The sequence below is a fragment of the Zalophus californianus genome, chromosome 14, assembly GCF_009762305.2.
Source record: "Zalophus californianus isolate mZalCal1 chromosome 14, mZalCal1.pri.v2, whole genome shotgun sequence".
In the NCBI taxonomy this organism is placed as follows: Eukaryota; Metazoa; Chordata; class Mammalia; order Carnivora; family Otariidae; genus Zalophus; species Zalophus californianus.
In genome coordinates, this window is record NC_045608.1 from 27,594,171 (window position 1) to 27,614,223 (window position 20,053).

The window sequence follows — 20,053 nt, forward strand, 5'->3', positions numbered from 1 at the left end:
TCAGACGGGGATCCTGCCGCCCATTCACTCCTGCCTCCTGGAGCCTCACCTCCCGCTAACTGGCTTGCCCCCGCCGCTCCTGCTCACCCTTCCACCCCAACTGCCGCCAGAGGGCCAGATCCAGACCCCTCGGACCGCATGGCCCGGGTCTTTTGGTGGCATTTGGCACAGGAAGCACAGCGCATGATGCTCTGGAGGCTTGGCTCAGCCCCTCGTGCGTCTGACACTTGCCAGCCCCTCAGGGGACATTGTTCCCAGGAGCCCATGCTGACCCCACTGCCTTTCTACACCAAATCCATCAGACCCCGAGGCTTCAGCTAGCCCCACCCCTGACCCCAGCTGGCTCAGGCTCTGATGGCTCAGGCTCTGATTGCTCAGTGTAAGTGACCCAAGGACTACTTCCCCCCCTTTGATGTCCAAGAGTAGCTCAGACTCTCTGGATGACCAACACTCAGTGATAAGTCTGATGTTCTCAATAGAGGTGAGCGGTGACTCGTGTAGCTTTCGCTTAAAAAATTTAGCTAGCTTTGTTTGACTCTGAAAACCAGAATTCCTAGCATAATTTTCTCAAACATCTAGTGACCAAAATAGATCAAACTATTTCCCAATCTCTCCCCTTCAAGAATTCCTACTTTCTCCCAATTGGTATTCCAGCTATGAGAACAGCCAGTGACTTTAATATTCACGTAAGTCGCTACTGCCTTTTTAAGATTTGATTTATTTGAGAGAGTCCACAGGCACACGAGCAGAGGGAGGGGGAGAAGCAGACTCCCTGCTGAGCAGGGAGCCCAACCCGGGGCTCAATCCCAGGACCCTGAGATCATGACCTGACAGCCACCCAGGCGCCCTGCATTTTTTTTTTTTTTTAAAGATTTACTTACTTTAGCAGGGATGGGGCAGGGAGAAGGAGAGAGTCAAGCAGACTCCGAGCAGAGCGTGGAACCTGCCGAGGGGCTCTTTCTTACAACCTGAGCCAAAACCAAGAGGCTTAACCTACTGAGCCACCCAGGCGCCCCCGTGAGCCACCATGGCTTTAAGAGGTCAGAAGAATGCAAAGAAGCCAGAGAAAGGAGCAAATGTCTTCCAGCCATAGCATAAGGCTGGCACTTGGGAGAGCTGAGGGCTTACTGCACCCGGAACGAATAGGCATTGGGGTAGGTGATCAGTCAACTGGACAACGGCTTGCACTTTCTCTTTTGGGTCTTCTTACCATTACACATCTGCAGCTGCCTTCCCTCAGCTAGCTGTATTCACCTCTCGGAGAACAGCCTCTTTAGGGAGAATCGGGCCTATGAGACCCGCCACTTGGCACCCACGCCACCTGAGTGCTGACATGGCATTTCCCGGTGTGTAACTCAAAGCACTTATTTCTTGTGATGTGCATGCGGGTGAAAAGCTGCCCAAACCTTCTGGAGAACTGTGGACTTCTCACAATTGACATGTGCATCTTGTGCTCAACAGAACATGATCTGGGAGGCTCTGACTCTGAAATCTGAAATCTCATTGTTTAAGGGTCTATGTTCCCGGCAATGCAGTAAAGTGGGTGAAATGAGCCTTCTGCCTGGGGTGGCTGCAGACAGCCCCACACTTACTCCCTGCACCCTACCTTTCCGGGTGGGAGGAGGGCTGTTTTCACCCCCCACAGCTCGGTGCTCCCTGCTGACATGTACAGTCTGCTCCTCAGGCCAGGTCTCTGAAGGTCGGCTTGGTCCACCTCCTTCCTCAGCCAGCAGACCCCCACCCATCCCGGAAGACCATCAGTCATCACTTCCTCTAGGAAACCTTGCCTTGCCTCCACCTCCCTTCCTCCTGGGCTGGATTCAGTGCCCTCCTTGGTACTCATCACCACCTTTTGGCAGATAAAAGTCAAGAGGGATTTATTTATTTATTTATCACTTGCTTGGTGCTGGACACTTCAAAGTGCTGAATAAATACTTCTAAATGAATCTCCAGCTAGTGTGTTTGCTCCTTTTTTTCCCTAAAGATTTTTATTTATTTATTTGAGAGAGAGAGCACAAAAGGGGTGGGGGGCAGAGGGAGAAGCAGACTCCCTGCTGAGCAGGGATACAGACGCGGGGCTCAATCCCGGGACTCTGGGGTCATGACCTGAGCTGAAGGCAGATGCCCAACCAACTGAGCCACCCAGGCGCCCTGAGTGTGTTTGCTCCTTGAAGACAAGTATATTGTACTCATCTTTCTAGCTCCAGCACTATGCAAGTACATAGCAGCTGCCCAATAAATACGTTTCACAAATACTATACCTATTTTTTGAGGGGGGGAGGGGCAGAGGGAGAGAGAGAATCTTAAGCAGGCTCCACGCCCAGCATGGAGTTCAGTCTCACAACTCTGAGATCATGACCTGCACCGAAATTGAGTCAGATGTTTAAGCAACTGAGCCACCCAGGCGCCCCAACAAATACTGTATGTATTATATACACATCCAGCCTCTAAAACCTCAGGAATCACAATACAAATGACTTGGATGAGTTAATCTGTACATGAGTAGAAAAGGATTGGGGTGGGGGAGGGGCTCTTCAGTCTAAGGTTGACCAAAAATCACTGGGGAAAAACGTGATCACGGCACTGGGAAAGACCTCTCCAATCATTCAGATCATAGACCAAGATAGAAGACCTAAAGTTATAAAACTGTCAGGAGAAAACAGAGAAATAAATCTTCACAACCTTGCATTAGTCAATAGTATTTTAGGTATGACACCAAAAGTATAAATGCCAAAAGAAAACATAGGTAAATGGATTTTATCAAAACTAAAAAATTTTGTGCTGAAAAAACGACACTTTGAAAGTGAAAAGACAACATACAGAATGGGAGAAAATATTTCCAAATCATATATTTGACAAATATATAAAGAGTTCTTACAATTCAACAATGAAAAGGCAAATAATCCAAATTAAAAATGGGTGAAGGATTTGAATAGATATTTCTCCAAAGAAGATATACAGATGGCCAATAAGCACAAGAAAAGACACTCAGCACCAGCAGTCATCAGGGAAATGCAAATCAAAACCACAATAAGATACTACTTCACAGTCACTAGGATGGCCATAATCAAAAAGACAATAGTTAAGAGTTGGTGACATGTGGAGAAGCTGGAACGCTCACACATTGCTGGTGAGAATATAAAATGGTGCAACGTTTTTTGGCAATTCCTCAAAAAGGAAACATATGGCCCAGCAATTCTGCTCCTAGGTACACAACCCAAGAGAAGTGAAAACATACGTCCACACAAAAAGTATACACAAGTGTTCATAGCAGCCTATTCACAATAGCCCCAAAGCAGAAATAACCCAAATGTCCACCAAGTGATGAGTGGATAAACAAAATGCAGTATAACCATACAATGGGATATTATTTGGCCGTAGAAAGGAATGAAGTACTGCTACATACTATAATATGAGTAAATATTTTTTCTATTTATTTATTTAATAAACTCTATGCCCAATGTGGGGCTCAAACTCACAACCTTGAGATCAAGAGTCACATGCTCTACCTACTGAGCCAGCCAGATGTGCATGAGTAAATCTTGAGAACATGATGCTAAGTGAAAGAAGCCATTTACAAAAGATCATATATTGTGAGACTCTATTTTTTAATATTTTATTTATATATTTGAGAGAGAGAGCACAAGGGGTGGGGGGAGCAGCAGAGGGAGAGGGAGAGGGAGAAGCAGACTTCCCGCTGAGCAGGGAGCCCGATGCGGGGCTCGATCCCGGGACCCTGGGATCATGACCTGAGCCGAAGGCAGACGCTTAACGACTGAGCCACCCAGGCGCCCCTATGAAATTCTATTTCTATGAAATGTCCAGAATAGGCAGACCTATGAAGACAGAAAGTAGATTACTGGTTCCTCAGGACTGGGGCAAAGAGAGGCAATGAGGAGTGACAGTTAATGGGCACAGGGTTTCTTTGGAAGAAAAAAATGTTCCAAAATTGGATTGGCGGAGTGCCTGGCTGGCTCAGATGGAAGAGAATGCAACTCTTGATCTCGGGGTTGTGAGTTTGAGCCCCACTAGGAGTGGAGATTATCTAAATAAATAAAAACTGTAAAAAATTGTTTATGGGCATCTGGGTGGCTCAGTTGGTTGAACGTCCGATTCTTGATTTTGGCTCAGGTCATGATCTCAGGGTCCTAGGATTGAGCCCTGTGTCGGACCCTATGCACAGCGAGGAGTCTGCTTGAGGACTGTCTTTCTCCTTCTCCCTCAGCCCCTCCCCCCCACTCATACACTATAAATAAATAAATAAATAAATAAATAAATAAATAAATAAATAAAATCGTTTAAAATTTGTTAGAATTAGATTATAATGATGTTTGCACAAGTTTGTGAATATACAAAAAATTGAATATGCGGGCGCCTGGGTGGCTCAGTTGGTTAAGCGACTGCCTTCGGCTCAGGTCATGATCCTGGAGTCCCGGGATCGAGTCCCACCTCGGGCTCCCTGCTTGGCGGGGGGTCTGCTTCTCCCTCTGACCCTCTTCCCTCTCGTGCTCTCTATCTCTCATTCTCTCTCTCTCAAATAAATAAATAAATAAATAATAAAAAAAGAAGATAAATGTTTAAAAAATTGAATATGCTTTTAAATGGATGAATTGTAGGTATGTGAATTATATCTCAATAAAACTATTTTTAAAACCATGGAACAAGTCAAATCCTAGGGTGTTTTAACTCTGAGACTGTATTCTGTGAATTTTATTGTACAGAAATTTTAGAGTGTTACTGGGCACCTGGGTGGCTCAGTTGGTTAAGTGACTGCCTCCGGCTCAGGTCATGATCCTGGAGTCCCGGAATCGAGTCCCACATCGGGCTCCCTGCTCAGCAGGGAGTCTGCTTCTCCCTCTGACCCTCCCCCCTCTCATGTGCTCTCTCTCTCTCTCAAGTAAATAAATAAAATCTTTAAAAAAAAAAAGATTTTAGAGTGTTACTTTTTACTTCATTCAACAAATATCCAGATACCCTAGCAAGTGCTGGGATATGATGGTGAACAATACCCTACCCCATATCTGGCCTCCAAAAGTTTAGAGTGAAAATGATAAATGTAAAAGTGAAACTTTGACAAATGCTCCAAAAATAGGTAAAATGAGGCAAATAATAGGAAGATCTGACCCAACCGTGGAGGTCAGAAAGCCCTATTATTTTCTGAAGTATGACTGACCTAAGGTTTAAAGGAAGAGTATGTCTCACGTCACTCAAGAAAGGGGGATGTGTTTTAGGTAGAAGACACAGCACAAGGTGGCCCAAGAGGGAGTGTGAGGGGCAGAGAGAATGAGAGGAAGCCTGGAGCAAACCAAGAGGTAGAGAGGAGCCGGCTTACACAGAACTGTGAAGTCCATGTTGGCAATTTGGTGTTCATCTTCAGAGCACCAGGAAGCCATTTTTTAGTTTTATATGAGGGGGTTAATGACATGAAATATTACTTTGAAGATATCGCTCTGCCTTCTGATTCTTTCCTGGGGCCTTTTGTTGGCCAGGGTGTGCACAGTGCCCGTCACAAAGAGTAGAGCGTACGTAACGCTGAGTACCCAAGCAGTGCCAGGGGCAGCGGCAGAAGCAGAAGGAGGTGGTCGTGGTGGTGGAAAGTGAACTGCTTCTGATTTGCAGGAAGTTTTCTTTCTTTCTCATGAACACAAACAGCCTTTTGAATACTTTTGAAAATATTATTGGGAAAAGTTTTCAATTAGCAATAATCGCGCCTCGGATAAATCTCGGATAAAGCCACATTATGGCTACGATACTGCCACTGCGCAAAGCTACTTTTGAAAATATTATTATGCTTATTTTTTAAGTCTTTTCCTGGTTGCTCTATTAGCTCTGTTTCCTTGTGTGTTCATTCTTTTTATTGCATTTCCAGTTTCATGGTGTGTTTCCTCAAATACAGGGTGATTCTCTGTATTCTGTGTTTTTAAGGATGCTTACTTGTGGATGCAGCTTGCTGACAACAACTCTGGGGGAGAAGGCAGTATTTTTATGTCAGAGAAGTTGTGCTGGTAGGTTACAGATACAGGGTTTATTAGCTATCAGGGCACTTACTGACCTCTCCATCCCGAGCCCACAGTGTCTGTTACATCCAGTTGTCTGTTGCTCAGCCCAAGCTGAACCTGGCCAAGCCGCTCTAAGAGCAACGCCCTAACGAATCTCCCAGTAATTCTCCCTGGAGCCTCTCCTGGCACCTTTTATCCCCCTTGGGGATATACATCCTCCACTTCTGCAGAAGTTCTCTCGTGCACCTATTTTGGGTAAGGTTCCCTCTAAACTCATTACTCTATAAATGTAATGCTGTCTGCTTTCCGTCCTTGGTGAATTTCTCAGTTTCTAGTGTGCTGATGACACTTTCCCACTGTCCAGTGCATTGATAGCTTAGTGAAGTACTGTTAATCTTTGAACAACACCGGTTTGAACTGTGTGGGTCCACTTACATGCGGATTTTTAAAAAAGATTTTATTTATTTATTTGAGAGAGAGAGAGAGAGAGCACAGGTGGGTGGAGGGGCAGAGGGAGAAGCAGACTCCCTGCTGAGCGGGGAGCCCAAGGCGGGACTTGATCCCAGGATCCTGGGATCATGACCTGAGCTGAAAGCAGACACTTAACCAACTGAGCTGCCCAGGCATCCCGTGGATTTATATATATACATATATACATATATATATATACACACACACATATATATATATAGTACAGTAAATGTCTTATCTCTTCCTTATGATTTTTTATTTTTTTTAAGATTTTATTTTTAAGTAAGCTCTACATCCAACATGGGGCTCGAACTCACAACCTGCTATCGAGTCGCATGCTCTCCTGACTAGCCAGCCAGGCACCACTTCCTTATGATTTTCTTACTAACATTTTTTTTAAAGATTTTATTTATTTATTTGACAGAGAGAGACACAGCGAGAGAGGGAACACAAGCAGGGGGAGTGGGAGAGGGAGAAGCAGGCTTCCCGCTGAGCAGGGAGCCCGATGCGGGGCTCGATCCCAGGACCCTGGGACCATGACCTGAGCTGGAGGCAGACGCTTAACAACTGAGTTTGCCCAGGCGCCCGTTATTTACTTTATTGTAAGAATACAGTATATCACCCAAATGAGAACATATAAACACATATTTTGTATGTTATATATATCATACATAAAATTTAAAAACATAGGTTATAATAAATATACAACACACAAAACATGTGTTTATATGTGACTATTTAAATTATCAGTAAGACTTCCTGTTGAGAGTAGGATATCAGTGGGGCTCCTGGCTGGCTCAGTTGGTAGAGCATGCAACTCTTGATCTCAGGGTTGTAAGTTTGAATCCCAAGTTTGGTGTAGAGATTACTTAAAAATAAAATCAGCAGGGGGGTGGGTTCTGGGGGGGCTCAGTTGGTTAATCGTCCAACTCTTGATCTCTGCTCAGGTTGTGATCTCAGCGTCGTGAGATTGAGCCCCACGTCGGGCTCCACTCTCAGTGTGGAGTTTGCTTCAGACTCTCTCTCCCTCTCCATCTGTCCCTCCCCACCGTGCTCTTTCTCTCTCTCAAATAAATAATCTACCAAAAAAAAAAAAAAGAGTGGCACACTCTGCAGGAGATTGAATGGCACCAAAAGGAAACGTTCTGCTAAACATAAGTCCCACAGGAATGATATTAGTGTGCTTTTATAGATGAGGTTTCTTTGCAACATTTCACTTTAATATTTTCCAGGATAAAGCTGTTTCTTCTATGTCAACACCCTGAGAATAAAGGCTCACAATGAAGAATTTGGGCAGCTGTTTGAACAGATTTGATGATCTTTTGAGAGAGAGGGGAGGAAAAAACTCATTTACCTGCATTAGGCACACACACACCAAGTCTTTTGTGTCATCAAGAATATAACTCAGTCTTCTCTTTTTAAAAAGATTTTATTTATTTATTTGACAGAGAGAGCAAGAGAGCACAAGCAGGGGGAGCAGCAGAGGGAGAGGGAGAAGCAGGCTCCCCGCTGAGCAGGGAGCTGGATTAGGGGCTCGATCCCAGGACCCTGAGATCATGACCTGAGCCAAAAGCAGACGCTTAACTGACAGAGCCACCCAGGCACCGCTATAACCCAATCTCTTAAAATGCATGTAGTGTAACTAGTTTACCCTCTTCCCATGTGGTACCTGAAGCATTTTGTCCCGTATTTTTAGCCTAAATGAATCCTTGCAATCTAAGGGACTATGACTAGGTCAACCATATAATTTATCACCCAAATGAGAATACTTTGAGAATAAAACTAGCTGCTGTTTGTAATTACCCCCAGAAAACGGGCAAAAACTGGGACTTTTTCAGACAAACCAGGATGTTCAGTCACCCTGAATGAGGCCCAGGGCCTTTCCAGCCTCTGATGAGGAGTTTAGCATGCATATTACATATTCTTTCTCCAACCGCCTTTCCACCAGTATCAGCAGGTAGATGAATGGAAATCGGACATCTACGTACAGGGCTGAGTCAGGAAACAGGAAAATGTCCCGCCAGTCAGAGGCCTGTTGCCTCTCATGGGGGAATGTTTTTATAATAGGAATTATCTACTTATTTATACAAAAGAATGTCGAATGGGAAAATTGCCACTCTCCTTTCAGCCATATCTCAGGGTTGTAACGTGGAGATAGCTTTATCATCTTTCATTCCTTTGTATTCATGTAAAGTGTTCTCATGCATCATCTCATTGCATCCTTGAAATAAATTCTGCCAGGCAGGTGTTATTATTACATTTCCAATTTACTGAGAAAACAAGGTGCAGAGAAGTAAGTTAAAAAAAAAAAATCTCGGGCCCCTGGGTGGCTCAGTTGTTAAGCGTCTGCCTTCGGCTCAGGTCATGATCCCAGGGTCCTGGGATGGAGCCCCGCATCGGGCTCCCTGCTCAGTGGGGAGCCTGCTTCTCCCTCTCCCTCTGCCCCTCCCCCCTGCTTGAGCACGAGCGCCCTCTCTCTTTCTCTCTCTGAAAAAGAAAAACAAACAAACAAAAAAACCCCCAAACGAACAAAGAAAAAAAGAGACCAAAAAAACCCACCCCAAAACACCAGACTCTTAAATACAAAGAACAAACTGGTGGTCACCAGAGGGGAGGTGGGTAGGGGGATGAATGAAATAGGTGAAGGGGATTAAGAGTACACTTACCATGATGAGCACTGAGTAGTGTATAGAATTGTTGAATCACTATATTGTACACCTGAAATGAATATAACACTGTATCTCAGTTATATTGGAATTTTAAAATTTTAAAACAATTTTTTAATTAAAAAAAAAGTCAAATAGTGCTCTGAGATTATAGGGAAAAAATAGCAGTCCAGCTTCCTACAAGCAATGCTTTCAACTCTTTAAGGTGTTTCTTCTGATATTTATCTCCATGTTTCTTTTTTATTTTTTTAAGTAATCTCTACCTCCATCATGGGGCTCAAACTCATGACCCTGAGATCAAGAGTCGCACGCTCTGCCAACTGAGCCAGCCAGGAGTCCCTATCTCCGTATTTCTAAATAATGTTCTTTCATTTCTACTTCTTCCTTATTTTAAATATTCTTTACTGACTTCTGATGGAACATAAGAAATGAGCACTCTTACAAAAATACCCACTCATCTCCCCGTCTCCCCCCACACTTGCCTCCTCCACAATGTGTTATAATTTCTGGTGAAACTGATATTTAGTATTGATATTACTAGGATGATGTAAATACTGTTCGCTGATGAGCTATGTAGTGTAGTACAATTATATTCCCTTTTTATACATTTTGTTCTTCTAGGAGTTAGTAATTGGCCCACCCCTTCATTTGCTTCATTTTCTACGTACTGTTACTAAATCTTCCTGAGCTTTCCCATAGAGTGGAAGAATGCCCCCAATGTGGACAAATGCATCAGACAAACTGCTGACTCCATTTATTTTCCCCTTGGCGCTCCTGTAGCTTTCAATCCTCATGCCCAGTCTGGCCAACCTGGCCTCCAGTCCTCTCGCACATGGCCATGCTAGGATTTCCTCCACCATCAGCCTGTAAATGCTTGGCACCTCTCTCCCGCACTGGCTTCCTTGTTTCCCAGGTCCTCTTTCTGTTTCTTTTTGTTTGTTTGTTTATTTTCCCCCCATTTCCTAATTTTGATGTTGCATATCCTTCAGCAGCATCCTGAGAAAAAATGGACAAAAAGTAAAATTTTGAAACTTTGCTTGTCTGAAAATGTCTTTATTTTACTCTATTGATTAATCATTTAGCTGGATAGAGAATTCTGACCTGGAAATCAATTTCCCTTCAAATTTTGAAGGCTTTGCTCCATTTTCTTCTAGCATCCAATGTGGCTGTTGATAAATTCAATGCCATGCTGATTGCTCATTCTTTGTAAGCAATCTATCCTTTTCTTTCAGGAAGCTTTTTTTTTTCAATTTTATTTATTTATTTGAGAGAGAGAGAATGAGAGACAGAGAGCATGAGCAGGAAGAGGGTCAGAGGGAGAAGCAGACTCCCCGAAGAGTAGGGAGCCCCATGTGGGACTCGATCCCAGGACTCGAGGATTATGACCTGAGCCGAAGGCTGTCGCTTAACCAACTGAACCACCCAGGCGCCCTCTCAGGAAGCTTTTATTTCTTTTTTAATTTAAAAAAAATTTTTTTAAAGATTTTATTAGGGAGGTAGAGTGCACGCATAAGCGGGGGGGAGGGTCAGAAGGAGAAGCAGACTCCCCGCTGAGCACAGAGCTCAACATGGGGCTCAATCCTGGGACCCCGAGATCATGACCTGAGCCAAAGGTAGATGCTTAAGCGACGGAGCCACCAGGAGCCCCTCAGGAAGCTTTTAGAATCTTGTACCAGAGTACTGTCAGGAGCATTATGTATTCTGTGCATGACAGGAATTTAATATAGAACTAGAAACTTCCATGAGTGTTGGAAGAGCCGAAGGAGCAGAGGTCATGGGAGCTGTCTCCAAGTTCAAAGGAGCTATGCTAAAGATTTCAGCCTGAAGCATTGAGGTTCTTCAGAATCTCTGAGAAGCTTCTACTGATCATCTCTGAATTCAGTGATGAAGAGGGTAGTGCTCCAGGAAGCCAGTGTGAATCTCTTGTTTACCCACACACTTACCTGTGACTGATTCACCTCCATCTTCCAAAGCACATACAACTTCCTCCCTGGCCTACTCTACTCCAAAACCATAGGGGAGGGGTGCCTGGGTGGCTCAGTTGGTTAAGCATCTGACTCTTGGTTTCAGCTTGGGTCATAGTCTCAGGGTCCTGAGATTGAGCCCTGTGTCGGGTTCCACGCTCAGTGCAGAGTCTGCTTGTCCCTCCCCACCCCCTCTCATAAATAAATAAAATCTTTTAAAAAAACATATGGGAAAGGATATTCTGGAAAATATACTTCTCAGCCTTAAAAATGAATGGTGGTGGTGCTAACAACCAACCCAGCACAATCTATTCTTTTGCCAGCTCAGCATCCAAATAACTCCTTTTCACATTTCACTTCCAAGTAAAGGTATTCAGAACACCATGCTTTCACATTATATGATTCAGCTATCCTTCCTACAGCCAAACCCAAAGAGGAACCCAAAGTTCCTCTTTATCCATCCCTGAACAAATCTTCCTTTATTTTCTGATTCTGCTACCCCTTATTTTTAAAAAGATGTATTTATTTATTTTAGAGAGAGGGGGAGGGGCAGAGGAGAGAGAAACTCAAGCAGACTCTGCACTGAGTACGGAGCCCAATGAGGAGCTTAATTCCACCACCTCGAGCCAAAACCAAAAGTCAGACGCTCAACCAACTGTGCCTCCCAGGCGCCCCTGATTCTGCTGTCCTATAACCTACTAATTTTTTAAAGATTTTATTTATTTATTTGAGAGAGAGAGAGAGAGAGAGAGAGAGAGAGAGCATGAGTGGGGGGAGGGGCAGAGGGAGAGGGGAGAACAGACTCCCTGCTGAAGGGGGAGCTCAACATGTGGCTCGATCCCAGGACCCCGGATCATGACCTGAGCCGAAGGCAGACGCCTAACCTACTGAGCCACCCAGGCGCCCCCTTATAACCTACTATTGAGATATAGAAATAATCATGACTTACACATTAATACTATCAGGTAGCATGAGAATGAGAGCGGAGAAAAAGAAAAATATCAGGTACAAAAGACACAGGACATCTTTAACCACTACCATGCTTGCTTCTGTGATTGGTCACATGACAGGATTGCATATGCTTGCACCACCCATTCTATTTATCCCTAGCCAGCACCTCAGCCAGTCATATTTTTGGTGATGGTGATGGGGTTAATATGGTGGGGTGGCCATATCTTTATTATTGAAGTTTCTGTGCCTTCCATGGTCCTGCCTGTTTTAGGTTGTTATAGTTTTCCGTAACTTTTACCACAGATTGTGGGAGTGCTAAATAAGATTACCAAGAGAATCTCCTGGGTGCCAGGTATTCCTCCTTGCTCCCATCATGGGGGCAATTTACCCTTGATCATCAAGACCAGTCATCCCAACCAGTAGAGCAACCCTCTTATTTGCCTGACAAAGTCACCAGGTGGCAGTCTCAGCCTCCTGTTCGGTAGAACCAGTGTGCCCTTTCCCATCCCTGGGAACCAAGACCTGGAAACCAGCAGAACCCAAAGTTGTGGGGATGGGAAGCCAAAACTCTGCTGTAGGTCATTAGATTAGTAACAGTGAAAGGAACTTCTCCCATTTCTACCCCTTGATTCCTAAAGTCTTTGGATATCTTTCCTATGAGGAAATTTCACTCTACGTTATTCCCTGGTTAGTGCATGTCGGGCATCTCACAGGACATTATGCCAACTCCACAAAGTGATTCCACCCAGCGGGCACCAACTCTTCAAAAGCCCATTCCACCATTCTATCAGGGCAAGCTTTAGAGCGATGGGGAACATAGTAAGACCAGTGAATTCCAAACAGAGGCATTGGCAACATCATGCTTTCACGAGCCCATGGCTACACTTCATTTGTTGTAGAATAAGGTAAAACCAAAAATGAAGGTGTAAGATTACAAATATAAATAATAGAGGAGCTAAGAATAATAATAGGACTGTACTGGAATGTGAAATTGGTGATAAAAGTGAGTTAAATCCTCATCTGTTAGAACAGGGAGCCAGTCAATGTGGCTCATTTTGATAAGTCAAGAAATGGTAGCTAAGCACATCATTACAAGCTATGGAGGTAACAACAAGAAGAAAGAGCCCCCGGATATGTAGGGTTTATGTTTGGGGAGTTGTGAATAGTGGCAGGGAAGACGGAAGACTTTCTACAACAGATTTTTTATTTTTTATTTTTTTTAAAGGATTTTATTTATTCATTTGAGACACAGAGATACAGAGAGAGAGAATGGAAAGCATGAGCAGGGAGAGAGGCAGAGGGAGAGGGAGAAGCAGGCTCCCTGCTGAGCCAGGAGCCCGATGCGGGGCTTGATCCCAGGACCCTGGGATCATGACCTGAGCCGAAGGCAGACGCTTAACAATCTGAGGCACCCAGGTGCCCCTTTTAAAGATTATTATTTATTTATTTGACAGAGAGAGAACACAAGCAGGGTGAGTGGCAGGCTGAGGGAGAAGCAGGCTCCCTGCAGAGCAGAGAGCCAGATGAGGGGTTCCATCCCAGGACCCTGAGATCATGAACTGAGCTGAAGGAAGATGCTTAACCGACTGAGCCACCCAGGTGCCCCGATTTTTTTTTTTAAGTAGGCTTCATGCCCAACCTGGAGCCCAATGCAGGGCTTGAACTCACAACCCTGAGATCGAGACCTGAGCCACAATCAAGGGTCAGATGCTTAACCGACTTAGCCACCCAGGTGCCCCTCTGTAGTAGTAGATTTTAAAAGATTTTCATTATCTCTTAATTTTACTAAAGGAATATATAAATTTAAAAGGAAAAAGGATAAAATGAACATCCATCTGGCTTGCCTGTCTTTTAGGAAAAGTATTCTTGAAGACGTCATCCATTCTACTCAATAAATCGTTTTGTATCCAAACCACCAAAAGGCTAAATCCCTCCAATTTGGTCCCAAAGAAATTTCTTTCTTTCTTTCTTTCTTTCTTTTAAGATTTTATTTATTTATTTGACAGAGAGAGAAACAGTGAGAGCAGGAACACAAGCAGGGGGAGCGGGAGAGGGAGAAGCAGGCTTCCCACGGAGCAGGGAGCCCGATGCGGGGCTCCATCCTAGGACCCTGGGATCGTGACCTGAGCCAAAGGCAGACGCCCAACGACTGAGCCACCCAGGCGCGCCAAGAAATTTCTTTCTGAAGAAGAATGTGTATATTTCCTTTGCCAGATAAGGAAAACTCTGTTCCACAATGACTTCCTTTTGCCTTGTTAAAAAACTATCATATTAAAACCGTCAACTGTTTGTGTTGCTTCAATAAGAAGTAACTTTTCTCAGGTGTCTGGTACCATCTTTTTTTTTTTTTTAAGATTTTATTTATTTGAGAGAAAGAGAGAGAGAGAGCAGGAGTGGGGGGAGGGGTAGAGGGAGATGGAAAGGGAGAAGCAGACTCCTCACTGAGCCACCCAGGCGCCCCCCATTTCTTTTCTTGCTTCTCTTGAATGTGATTTCATTCACTTGTTCCTTAATCACTTTACGGGGTTAAATTTTATCTGTTATTATATTATTTGTCTCTTAATAATATATAGGAATCAGTGATGTATTCTAGATATTAATTTTTTCTCTGTTATGTATGTTGCAAATATTTTTTTCTAAGTCTGTTATTTATCTTTTTAAGGCACAGGAAATTTTTTTAAAGTCAGAATTATCAGTCTTCTTTGTTATGCTTCCCAGGTTTTGTATCTTATTTAAGAGGATCTTCCCTAAACTGAAGGTTAAGAACAATTTTAAAAATATTTTATGCCTTCTGTACTACAAAGCTCCCCCTGCAAACTGCTTTAATTGCCTCCCCCAAATTTCATTAACTTGTATTTTCATTTAGTTGAAAATATTTTTTTAAAGATTTTATTTATTTATTTGACAGAGAGAGACACAGCGAGAGCAGGAACACAAGCAGGGGGAGTGGGAGAGGGAGAAGCAGGCTTCCCGCTGAGAAAGGAGCCTGATGTGGGGCTTGATCCCAGGAGGCTGGGATCATGACCTGAGCCAAAGGCATATGATTTCTATCTTTTTAAATTTGTTAAGGAGTATTTTATAGTCCAGAATGTGATCTATCTTGGTGAATGTTATATATAAACTTGAGAAGAATGTTTGGATGCTGTTGTTGGATGAAGTATTTTATCAGTGTCAATTAGTTGATTTATGGTGCTGTTGAGTTCAACTATGTCCTTACTAATTTTCTGCCTGCTGGATCTGTCCTTACTGATAGATGGGCATTGAAATCTCCAATCATGGGGCGCCGGGGTGGCTCAGTCATTAAGTGTCTGCCTTCCGCTCAGGTCATGATCCCAGGGTCCTGGGATCGAGCCCCACATCGGGCTCCCTGCTCAGCGGGAAGCCTGCTTCTCCCTCTCCCACTCCCCCTGCTTGTGTTCCCTCTCTCTCTGTCAAATAAATATATAAAATCTTAAAAAAAAAAAAAGAAATCTCCAACCATAAGAGTGGATTCATTGATTTCTCCTTGAAGTTCTATCAGTTTTTGCCTCACATATTTTGCTGTCCTCTTGTTAGGCTCATACATATTAAAGGTTGGTGTTGTTACTGAACCCCAAGTTCAGTTGTCCATCACTGGAAAGGCCAAAACTCAAGAGATGAGGGGTTTTTGTTGTTGTTTTTGTTTGTTTTCAAGAGTTTTGATTGGAAAAGAATATGAGCTTTATTTAGGAGCCTGGCCACCTGGGGAGAAGGTGGACTCTTGTCCAAAGGTCAACTCTGAGTTTTCTGCCTGTCCCAGAGATTTTGAAAGGAGTTTTTATCAGTTAAGGGAGAGCAGTGGTCTGTGACATTTCTTGATTCCGTGCAGGCTCAATGAGGTCAGCTACAGAATTATCTTAGTGCTCCGAGTTGTGAAAGAAGGTCTGGTTCCTTGGTACCCAGGGGTTGTGTAAGAGTACTCTGTTCTTATTGCAAAGGAGGGCAAGGTCTACAGATGTTCAAAGAGGGGCCAGTAAAGTCATTTGTGTGACCTTAAAAAAGAAAAAATATTTTGCTAAAAGACTGCTGTACTGACCAGAAAGCTAAGAGGGCTTCAAACAGACTTGCTAACCTCTGTTACCAAGGGAACGTCCCCTGTTCTGGTCCCTTATTCCCCAAGGCCAGTTTTCTGCAAATCTCAAAGAAAGTAAATTAGTTCTGTTACAGACCAACAGCCTTAAGTCAGCAAGCAACCAGTGTGTTAACCTTAAGACCAGCTGGAGTGCTGTTACAGTATGTCTTCTTGGAGAAATGACTCCTTTATCATTATCATTATGTAATGCCACTCTGTTGGCATTATCCCTGTTAATTTTCTTTATTCAGAAGTTGGCTTTCTCTGAAATTATATAACACTTTTGATAAGTGTTAGCATGGTATATCTTTCTCCATCCCTTTTCTTTTTATTTATCTGTTTTATATTTAACGTGGGTTTCTTGGCACCTGGCTGGCTCAGTAGGTAGAGCACATGACTTTTTTTTTTAAAGATTTTATTTATTCATTTGAGACACAGAAATAAAGAGAGAGAGCATGAGCAGCGGGGGAGGCAGAGGGAGAAGCAGGCTCCCCGCTGAGCCAGGAGCCCAATGGACTCGATCCCAGGACCCTGGAATCATGACCTGAGCCGAAGGCAGACGCTTAACCATCTGAGCCACCCAGGCGCCCCGAGAGGGAGAATCTTAAGCAGGCTCCACGCCCAGCAGGGAGCCCAATGTGGGGCTTGATCTCATGACTCTGGGATCATGACCTGAGCCAAATTAAGAGTCAGACGCTTAGGGGCGCCTGGGTGGTTCAGTTGTAAAGTGTCTGCCTTCAGCTCAGGTCATGATCCCAGGGTCCCGGAATCGAGCCCCACATCGAGCCCCGCATCGAGCCCCGCACCGAGCCCCATATCGGGCTCCCTGCTCAGCGGGAAGCCTGCTTCTCCCTCTCCCACTTCCCCTGCTTGTGTTCCCTCTCTGGCTGTCAGTCTCTCTGTCAAATAAATAAATAAATAAAATCTTAAATAAAGTCAGACGCTTAACCAACTGAGCCACCGAGGCAACCCGAAGCCTCATTTTTATTCTCTACTCCAATGGCCTGTGTCTTTCAGTTGCTGTAGTGATGGCATTGATATTTAATGTGATTGTTAAACAGTTGTATTACTTACTATCTACCATATTTGGTAATGTTTTCTGTTCATTGTTCTTTGTTTCTCTTTTCGTCTTCCACTCTTTTCCCATCCTGTCTGGTTTTAACTGAGCCTTTTTTTTTTTTTTTAAGTTCATTTATTTTTAAGTAATCTCTACACCCAATATGGAGCTCAAACTCATGACCCCGAGAGCAAGAGTTGCAAGCTCTACCAACTGAGCCAGGCAGGTGCTCCTTTAACTGAGCCTTTTATATTATTCCATTTCTCTCTTCCCTTAGCATATCAATTATACTCTTTATTTAAAACTATTTTAAGTGGTTGCCCTTGAGTATACATTTACAGTGAATCCAAGTTCTCTTTAGAATAACATACCACTTCATGGTCGTGCAAGACTTTAAGATATTTCCAATTTCTCTCTCCCATCTCTGATAATATTGCTGTCATTCATTTCACTTATTGATAAGCTATAATTACCAAATGCGTGGTTGCTATGATTAAACAAACTGTTATCTATTAGATTAATTAAGAATATGAAAAAGAAGGGGCGCCTGGCTGGCTCAGTTGGTGGAGCATGCGACTCTTGATCTTGGGGTCGTGAGTTTTAGACCCACACTGGATGTGGAGCCTACTTAAAAGAGTAAAAATTAAAAAGTCTTAAGAATATGAAAAAGGGGGCGCCTGGGTGGCTCAGTTGTTAAGCGTCTGCCTTCGGCTCAGGTCATGATCCCAGATTCCTGGGATCGAGCCCCGCATCGGGCTCCCTGCTCCGCGGGAAGCCTGTTTCTCCCTCTCCCACTCCCCCTGCTTGTGTTCCTTCTCTCACTGTGTCTCTCTCTGTCAAACAAATAAAATCTTAAAAAAAAAAAGAATATGAAAAGGAAAATATTTTTTACCTTCTTTTATTCCTTCTCTAATGCTCTTCTTTACGTAGATCCACGTTACTGACCTATGTAATTTTTCTCCTTTCTGAAGAATTTAACATTTCTTGCAAAGCAGAGCTACTGGCAACAAAGTTCCTCAATTTTTGTTTGTTTGAGAAAGTCTTCATTATTCCTTCTTCACTTTTGAAGGAAAATGTAGCTAGATACAGTACTCTAGGTTTGTGGCTTTTTTCTTTCCACATGAAATATCTTCTTCCGCTCTCTCACTGCTTGCATGGTTTCTAAGGGGAAGCCCAATGTAATTCTGTCTTTGCTTCTTTATAGATAAAGGTTTGTTTGGGTGGATGGTTTTTTCTCCTCTCGTTTCTTTCAAGATTTTCTCCGTCTTTAATTTTCTTCGGTTGGAAGATGATATGCCTGGAGTAGATTTTTGTGTGTGTGTTTATTCTGCCTAGTGTTCCCTGAGCTTCCTGGATCTGTGATTTGTTGTCTTCCATTAATATTTTGAAATTATCAGTCATTATTGCTTTAAATATTTCTTTTGTACCTTTCTCTCTTTTCCTTCTGGTATTCCCAGTATGCAAATGCTACACCTTTTGTAATAGTCACAAAATTTGTGGATGTTCTGTTCTTTTGCATTCATTCTTCTCTTAACATTTCAGTTTTGGAAGTTTCTTTTGACATATCTTCAAACTAATTGATTCTTTCCTCGGCCATGTCCAGTCTACTGATGAGCCCATCAAAGGCATTCTTCACTTGTGTTAACAGTGTTTTTGATTTCTCACATTTCCTTTTTATTCTTAGAGTTTCCATCTCTGCTGACATTACCCATCTGTTCTTTCATATTGTCCACTTTTCCCATTAGAGCCATTAGCATATTCATCATAGTTGTTTAAAATTCCCAATCTGGTAATTCCAACATCTCTGCCAGATCCAAGTCTAGCTCGGATGCTTGCTGTCTCTTCAAACTGTGTTTTTCTTCTTTTAGTATGCCTTGTAATTTTTTGTTGATAGTTGGACATGATGCATTGTGTGGAAGAAACTGAGGTAAATAGACCTTTAGTTTGAAATTTTATATTGATCTTGCTAGGATTTAGTCCATGTTTACTGTTTGCTATAGCCATAGGCGTCAGAGGCAAAATATTCCCCTGGTGCCTTCAATTTGTCTTGTTATCTTTGGGTTTTTTTTAGAAACTTCTTTTTTAAATTAGGTCTCAGTTGGGCAATTCTTTCACTTGTATCCCATTTTTATACAGGAACCCCACTGATGTGGTGGAAAGCTGTGGAGAGAGGGAAGGCTAGAGGGGGCTAGAGAGGTATTTCTTTTCCTCCAGGTCCGGTTTGGCATTTGGGGCCATCCTAGTTTCTTTTGAGGGCAAGCCAAGTAAAGAAGAACAGAATGCTCTGAGCAATATTTCAGAATGGCTCCTTCACCCTCCTCCTGCTGGGATCACAAAGGGATTTTTTCCCCCCATTCTTCCTCATGAGAATCTGATAGGACTCCTGAAGGTTAAACTCACAAAGGTGTGAGGGCCCTTTAAGATTGGACCACCCCCCACCTTGGATTTTTTAAAACTTTCGAACTTGTCCACACTGAGCCACACCAGCAATTCATCAATTACAGTTTAGCTCTTCCTCCCCTTGGTAGTGGTTCCTACAGAGGTTTCTGCTCCAGCATGTTGTGACTCTGTTTTTGCCTGCCTGTCTCTCCAATTTTGGGGCAGCAGTTTGTCCTGTGATTTCAGGTCTCTGATGGATCCGAGAAAAGTTGTTGCTTTTCAGCTTGCTCAGCTATTTTCTTTCTTGTGTTGGATGGGAGTGTTGATTTCCAATGCCAGACCAGGAAACCAGAAGTCTGGATTCATTTGTAATTCTAGGATTTCCTTTTTTTTCCCCCAATACTTTATCAATCATTTAAAAAACTCTCCATGATGGGGTGCCTGGGTGGCTCAGTCGTTAAGCATCTGCCTTCAGC

The 20,053-nt window shown here is 43.3% G+C and overlaps 1 pseudogene; it reads right to left on the reverse strand.

Annotated features, from left to right (window-relative positions):
- Positions 1 to 5,605: 5,605 nt before the first annotated feature.
- On the reverse strand, positions 5,606 to 5,770 carry LOC113913442 (annotated as a pseudogene).
- Between the last annotated feature and the right edge of the window lie 14,283 nt (positions 5,771 to 20,053).